The sequence below is a fragment of the Hyperolius riggenbachi genome, chromosome 7, assembly GCF_040937935.1.
Source record: "Hyperolius riggenbachi isolate aHypRig1 chromosome 7, aHypRig1.pri, whole genome shotgun sequence".
NCBI classification, from domain to species: domain Eukaryota; kingdom Metazoa; phylum Chordata; class Amphibia; order Anura; family Hyperoliidae; genus Hyperolius; species Hyperolius riggenbachi.
The window spans coordinates 286,354,777-286,363,468 of NC_090652.1; positions in this window are offsets into that span (position 1 = coordinate 286,354,777).

Here is an 8,692-nt window from a genome sequence, read left to right on the forward strand (position 1 = left end):
GGGGGACTACGTGGCGGCGCATTGATCCTCCCTGGTGGCCGGGCCCGACACTTACTCTATAGTTCCGGCTTCCGGACCGGCCAGCCAGGGAGGAGGAAGGAGGACGCAGTCTCGGAGAGGGGTGACGACCGACGTGCAACAACCAGGAGGGAGCGGACCGGCTGCACAGTCACAGTGCCTCACTGCCTATCCTCAGCTCAGCGGCAGTGTGCTGTGCAGGAGTGGATCGTCTGGACGGAGTGGAGGAGGCGGAGCTTCCCTGGAGGCTGGAGAGTCACTCGAGGATGAGGAGGAGAGCGGAGCACCGACCTGACCCGACCCCACGCAAGCTGCAGGCAGCATTGTAAGTAGGTTGTGCCTCAGTGCCTGGTGCTGGTGGGTGGAAATTGGGGCCGGCTCGGGGGACTTTCTGGCTGCTGCCAACCACCACCCATACCTGGCCAGCGGCCATGATGCAACCTGGTGCTGGGTACTGGCTGCTGGGGGGAGGGGGGGGGTCTGTCGGCGCACATAACGATTATTGTCTGGTGAATGCTCCCTATAATGATTATTGTCTGGTGAATGCTCCCCATAATGATTATTGTCTGGTGAATGCTCCCCATAACGATTATTGTCTGGTGAATGCTCCCACATAACGATTATTGTCTGATGAATGCTCCCCATAACGATTATTGTCTGGTGAATGCTCCCCATAATGATTATTGTCTGGTGAATGCTACCCATAACGATTATTGTCTGGTGAATGCTCCCCACATAACGATTATTGTCTGGTGAATTCTCCCCCCACATAACGATTAATGTCTGGTGAATGCTCCCCATAATGATTATTGTCTGGTGAATGCTCCCCATAACGATTATTGTCTGGCGAATGCTCCCCATAACGATTATTGTCTGGTGAATGCTCCCCATAACGATTATTGTCTGGTGAATGCTCCCCATAACGATTATTGTCTGTTGAATGCTCCCCATAACAATTATTGTCTAGTGAATGCTCCCACATAACGATTATTGTCTGGTGAATGCTCCCCATAACGATTATTGTCTGGTGAATGCTCCACATAACGATTATTGTTTGGTGAATGCTCCCCATAATGATTATTGTCTGGTGAATGCTCCCCATAACGATTGTTGTCTGGTGAATGCTCCCCATAACGATTATTGTCTGGTGAATGCTCCCCAAAACGATTATTGTCAGGTGAATGCTCCCACATAACAATTATTGTCTGGTGAATGCTCCAACATAACAATTATTGTCTAGTGAATGCTCCCCATAATGATTATTGTCTGGTGAATGCTCCCACAGAACGATTGTCTGGTGAATGCTCCCCATAATGATTATTGTCTGGTGATTGCTCCCCACATAACGATTATTGTCTGGTGAATTCTCCCCCCACATAACGATTATTGTCTGGTGAATGCTCCCCATAACGATTATTGTCTGGTGAATGCTCCCCATAACGATTATTGTCTGGTGAATGCTCCCCATAACGATTATTGTCTGGTGAATGCTCCCACATAACAATTATTGTCTGGTGAATGCTCCCCACATAACAATTATTGTCTAGTGAATGCTCCCCATAATGATTATTGTCTGTTGAATGCTCCCACATAACGATTGTCTGGTGAATTCTCCCCATAATGATTATTGTCTGGTGAATGCTCCCCACATAACGATTATTGTCTGGTGAATGCTCCCCATAACGATTATTGTCTGGTGAATGCTCTCCATAACGATTATTGTCTGGTGAATGCTCCCACATAACAATTATTGTCTGGTGAATGCTCCCCACATAACGATTATTGTCTGGTGAATTCTCCCCATAACGATTGTCTGGTGAATGCTCCCCATAACGTGTAAGGAAACGCGGAAAGGCCGCCGTCTCTCGAAGTGAGGCGGCTGTTTCCGCGTCCAGCATGGCGTCACAACGCGGAAAAAATGCCGCATGCCGCATAGGCAGTGCGGCGGAATCCGCATTGGTAACGGCGGAATCCGCATTGGTAACGGCGGAATCCGCATCAGAGGCGGCCCCCGCACTAGATACATTGCATGACAGTACTGGTGTGGCTGGGACTGATAGTCCACCAAGATTCAAACTTACACGCACGCGAGCACAGAGGCAGAGTTTAAATAGCAGTTAGAAGGGAGTCGGCTGACCAGCTGGGTCAGCTGACAAATTCCACTGCTCCCATTGGACCAGCAATTAGGGAGGTCCTGGAAAGGTCCTAGAGTATATATACTGCTGGTTGTTCACTTGCTCTTTGTCTGGCGTGCGATCACATACGTGGGAGCACCCAGATCCGTAGTCAGATCCGTTAGTGTGCCGGGACCAGCTGGAGCTGTAATCCTACACTAAGCTAGATTCTGTTGATAGCTTAAAGTACTAGTTTGATTGTGATTATCTGTTATGACCTTTGCCTGCCTTGACTATCCTTCCGAACTCTGATCTTGTACCTCGAAATTTCTGACACTTTGTTGCCGACCCCCGGCTCGTTTCTAGACTCCGCCTCAGCCTCCTGATTCTGTACCTCGATATTTCTGATACCCCGTTGCCGAACCCTGCTTGTACTTAGACTCCGCCTTTGTCTCCTGATCTTGTACTTTATCTGTCTGTGTGTGTACGACCTGGCCTTGTCCGACCTCGAGAACCGACCTTACCGTTAGAGGCGGTTCCTCGCTCTGTTAGCGACCCTTCCTCCTGAGGGTCACTTCCAGACATCCTTCCTACTGTCAGTCTGACTCCTCCCGTCTTGGAGAGCTCAGGTCTGCGGAAGGAATCTGTGCAGTACTCCTTGCTGCACTGAGGCCTAATCCTCAAAGTGTTACTGTTACACCAAACACTACACTCTACTCAGGTGAACAGAGGTTAGCTAGTATATCGGATTATCGGTGAGACTGCAGATCACTTATAATCTGGTATATATCTGTATTCCCAGTGATACTGCAGATCACCGGTAATCAGATACTCTCTGTGCTCACCGATCGTTACAGAACGCCAGACCAAAAAATGCAAATGGACGCACACACTGACCGTCTGGGCGCACTTGCCACTTCGGTGGAAAACATCAACTAAGTGCTGGGTGGCCACAAGACTATGATTGATGTCCTATCAGGCTCTGTGCGAACCCTCCAGACGTCAGTTGATTCAGTGCGATCCCCTCCTAGTGCTGACATACGTATGCCCGTACCACATTTTCCGGCCACAAGTCTGACTTCCGGAATTTTAAGAGTAGAGTGTTATCGTACTTCGAGTTGAGACCCCGATCTTCGGGGACTGAGACCCAACGGGTCACCTTTATTAAAACTTTGCTGACTGGTGACTCCCAGTCATGGGCATACAACCTGCCTCCTACCGATACTGCTCTGACCTCGGTAGAGGAATTCTTTAAGGCCATGGCCATAATTTACGACGACCCTGACCTTGTGGCAACCTCTGAGCGGAAGCTCAAACTTTTGCGGCAAGACAGGGGTTCAGTCGAGGATTACGCGGCAGAATTTCGCAGATGGTCAGTCACGGCCAGATTTGATAATTTTGCCCTCATGGATTACTTCTTGTCTGGGTTGTCGGAGGAGGTCTCAGATTTAATGCTAACCTTGCCCGAGCCCAGGACAGTCGATGAGGCCATCACATCGGCCATTCGAGTCGACCGTCGATTACGCCAACAGAGGCAGATTCGGGGCAGTCACCGTGCCAGGGTAATATCATATGTGGCACCCTCCGCTGCACCCTTAGTAACACCATCTCCGTCTGTCTCATCTCCTCCGGCCTTGCCTCCACCCGAACCAATGCAGATTGGTTGTTCAAAATTGACCCAGGTGGAGCGAAGGCAGAGAATGACGGATCAACTGCCCGAACAAGTCGGGAAACTAATTTGCCTAGGAGTAGTGGGGGGTGACACCCTAGGCACGCCACTTGCACCCCTTAAAGAAAAGAAATTGCTTCTCCCTTGTACAGTTACATGGGAGAAGAAATCTGTGGCCACTGAGGCTTTCATTGACTCAGGCTCAGCGGCCAATTTTATGAACTTTAAGTTTGCTCAGGAGTTGGGTATTCCGCTCACTCCTGTGACACCCCCCATTCAGGTCATGGCAGTAGACGATTCCCCTCTACAACGGAATCGTGCTCTGTCACAGACCCCGGAGGTGAAGGTCACCATTGGGGTACTGCATGGGGAACAATTATCGGTTTTTGCACTGCACATGTCTACCTCAACTATTATCCTAGGCATGCCGTGGTTGCAACTTCATTCACCTCAAATAGACTGGGCCACGGGTCAGTTAACCACTTGGTCACCTCGTTGTTTTCAGTGGTGTTTGGGGAAGTTGACCTTGGGGCAAACCAGATTTCAGGTGGAAGGGGTACCAGATCAGTATTCAGAATTTTCCGACGTGTTCTGTCCCAAGGCAGCTGATAAATTGCCCCCACATTGTCCTTTTGATTGTCCCATTGATCTCCGTTCAGGTTGTGTTCCCCCCCGGGGTCACTTGTACAATTTATCAGGGCCCGAAAAATTGGCCATGCAGGAGAACATCCGTGAAAATTTGGCCAAGGGTTTCATTCGCCCGTCCCGGTCACCTGCTGGAGCAGGGTTCTTTTTTGTCAAAAAGAAAGACGGAGGCCTGCGACCCTGCATCGATTATCGCGGTCTCAACAAGATTACTATAAAGAATCGCTATCCGTTGCCACTGATAGATAATTTGTTCACTCAGGTTACTGACGTTAAGATTGTTTCTAAGCTAGATTTGCGGGGCGCGTACAATCTGATACGTATAAGAAGGGGCGATGAGTGGAAGACGGCCTTTAATACACCAGACGGGCATTATGAGTACCTGGTGATGCCCTTCGGGTTATGTAATGCTCAGGCCGTTTTTCAGGAACTCATTAACGAGGTATTCCGGGAGGTGTTGGGGAAATTTGTACTAGTTTATCTTGATGATATTCTTATCTTCTCCAACAACCTCACTGAACATAGAAACCATGTGGGGTTTGTGTTAAATCAGTTAAGGCAGAACTCGTTATACGCAAAGCTTGAGAAGTGCATCTTCGAAGTAACATCTGTCGCGTTCTTGGGGTACATAATTTCCACCACAGGCCTGTCTATGGATCCTGCCAAGGTCTCCGCTGTTCTGGAGTGGCCACAGCCGGTTGGGTTGAAATCCCTTCAGCGCTTTCTTGGCTTCGCCAACTACTATAGACGGTTTATAAAGGGGTACTCCACGGTCATTGCTCCCCTTACCTGCCTCACTAAGAAGGGGGCAGATACCACTCACTGGTCTCCTGAGGCTTTACATGCTTTTGCCACCCTGAAGGGCCTATTCTGTTCAGCACCCATCCTCAGACATGTGGATGCCTCATTCCCGTTCATTGTGGAGGTGGATGCCTCGGAGGTTGGGGTGGGGGCTGTGCTGTCTCAGCGGTCAGGCTTGCAGGGTAGAATGCACCCGTGTGCGTATTTCTCTCGCAGGTTCTCCCCTGCAGAGAGGAATTACGATATTGGCAACAGGGAGCTCTTGGCCATCAAATTGGCTTTCGAGGAATGGCGACACTGGATAGAGGGAGCTGAGCATACCATCACAGTTTACACCGATCACAAAAACCTAGAGTACATCGAGGGGGCTAAGAGGTTGAGTCCTCGCCAGGCTCGATGGTCGTTGTTCTTCTCCAGGTTTAGTTTCATTATTACGTACACCCCAGGGAGCAAGAATGTTAAGGCGGATGCTCTATCCAGATGTTTTGAGTCAGAGACAGCACAGCCCTCCATTCCAGAGACCATTATTCCCCAGAAATTAATACTGGCAGCCACTGGAACTTGGGAGGATTGGAGGGAGACGTTGGCTCCCTTTCAGCAAGACATTCTGGAAGGGAAGCCCGCAGGGGTCCTGTTCGTTCCTCTGCCTTTTCGTCTGCAGGTTCTTGAGATGTTCCATGCACATAAGAACGCAGGGCATCCTGGGGCATCCAGAACACAGGATCTGATAGCCAGATGTGCCTGGTGGCCTTCCTTGGCAGCGGATTGTAAGGAATACGTAAAAGAGTGTTTGATATGTGCCAAGAGTAAACCCTCCCGGCTGGCACCTGTCGGTACGTTGCAGCCTTTGCCCACCCCGAATGAGCCGTGGACCCACCTGTCCATGGATTTTGTGGGCGAGCTTCCCAGGTCTGAAGGTATGGCGGTCATTTGGGTGATAGTCGACCGCTTTAGTAAGATGGCCCACTTTGTGCCTTTGAAAGGACTCCCCTCGGCTCAGGAATTGGCCGAGTTGTTTATCACTCATGTCTTCTGTTTACACGGCATTCCCGAAGACATAGTTTCAGACAGGGGAGTCCAATTCGTCTCACGGTTTTGGAAAGCTTTTTGCCACCTCATGGGCATAAAGCTGTCTTTTTCATCGGGCTATCACCCACAGACCAACTGCCAGACTGAGAGAATAAATCAGTCTTTAGAGCAATTTTTAAGGTGTTATGTGGCAGAGGCGCAGGACGATTGGGTTAGATTTCTGCCCTTCGCAGAGTTTGCCCAGAATAATTTAAAAAACTCGTCCTCCGGATTCTCTCCCTTTCAGGTGGTGACGGGGAGATCACCCAAATTTTCCCCATTACCTATAGCCTCCACTCCTTTCCCAGCCCTGGAGGCCTGGCAAAAGTCATTGAAGGACCTTTGGGGGACGGTTAGAAGTAACCTGGAGAAGGCCTTTTTGAGTCAGAAGGGTCAAGCTGACAAAAGACGGTCGCTGGAGTGGAAGTTCCGACCAGGAGACTTGGTCTGGGTGTCCACACGTCACTTGACCCTAAGACAACCTTCGAATAAGCTTGGTCCCAGGTTTGTGGGTCCATTCCCGGTTGTCAGGAAAGTCAATGATGTTACTTACACCGTTGATCTTCCCTCTAGCATGCGGGGGGTGAGGTCTTTCCACGTGTCCCTTCTTAAGCCAGCAGTCCAGGTGGGTCCCACTCCTCCTCCTCCTGTCTTGGTAGATGCCCAACACGAATATGAGGTGGAGAAGATTCTAGATTCACGCTCTGTGCAAAACTCGGTACAATACCTTGTGCACTGGAAAGGGTACGGCATTGAGGAGAGGCAATGGGTACCGGGGACGCGCATGCATGCAGACGAATTAAAAAGGGAGTTTCATGCCTTACACCCCGAGAAACCTGGTGGGAGTTGTCCGGAGTCCACTCCTCGGGGGGGGGGGGGTACTGTAAGGAAACACGGAAAGGACGCAGTCTCTCGAAGTGAGGCGGCTGTTTCCACGTCCAGCATGGCGTCACAACGCGGAAAAAACGCTGCATGCCCCATAGGCAGTGCGGCAGAATCCGCATTGGTAACGGCGGAATCCGCATCAGAGGCGGCCCCCACACTAGATACATTGCATGACAGTACTGGTGTGGCTGGGACTGATAGTCCACCAAGATTCAGACTTACACGCGCGCGAGCACAGAGGCAGAGTTTAAATAGCAGTTAGAAGGGAGTCGGCTGACCAGCTGGGTCAGCTGACAAATTCCACTGCTCCCATTGGACCAGCAATTAGGGAGGTCCTGGAAAGGTCCTAGAGTATATATACTGCTGGTTGTTCACTTGCTCTTTGTCTGGCGTGCGATCACATACGTGGGAGCACCCAGATCCGTAGTCAGATCCGTTAATGTGCCGGGACCAGCTGGAGCTGTAATCCTACACTAAGCTAGATTCTGTTGATAGCTTAAAGTACTAGTTTGATTGTGATTATCTGTTATGACCTTTGCCTGCCTTGACTATCCTTCCGAACTCTGATCTTGTACCTCGATATTTCTGACACTCTGTTGCCGACCCCCGGCTCGTTTCTAGACTCCGCCTCAGCCTCCTGATTCTGTACCTCGATATTTCTGATACCCCGTTGCCGAACCCTGCTTGTACTTAGACTCCGCCTTTGTCTCCTGATCTTGTACTTTATCTGTCTGTGTGTGTACGACCTGGCTTGTCCGACCTCGAGAACCGACCTTACCGTTAGAGGCGGTTCCTCGCTCTGTTAGCGACCCTTCCTCCTGAGGGTCATTTCCAGACATCCTTCCTACTGTCAGTCTGACTCCTCCCGTCTTGGAGAGCTCAGGTCTGCGGAAGGAATCTGTGCAGTACTCCTTGCTGCACTGAGGCCTAATCCTCAAAGTGTTACTGTTACACCAAACACTACACTCTACTCAGGTGAACAGAGGTTAGCTAGTATATCGGATTATCGGTGAGACTGCAGATCACTTATAATCTGGTATATATCTATATTCCCAGTGATACTGCAGATCACCGGTAATCAGATACTCTCTGTGCTCACCGATCGTTACATAACGTTTATTGTCTGGTAAATTCTCCCCCCACATAACGATTATTGTCTGGTGAATGCTCCCCATAACGATTATTGTCAGGTGAATTCTCCCCATAACGATTGTCTGGTGAATGCTCCCCATAACGATTATTGTCTGGTGAATTCTCCCCCCGCATAATGATTATTGTCTGGTGAATGCTCCCCCCACATAATGATTATTGTCTGGTGAATGCTCCCCCCACATAATGATTATTGTCTGATGAATGCTCCACATAACGATTATTTTCTGGTAAATGCTGCGCACAATCTGTTGCCAATAAGATTGCATTTGTGGGGAAATCTGTTGCCAATCTGAATCCATTTGTGGGGAAATCTGTTGCCAATCTCATTGCATTTAGTGGG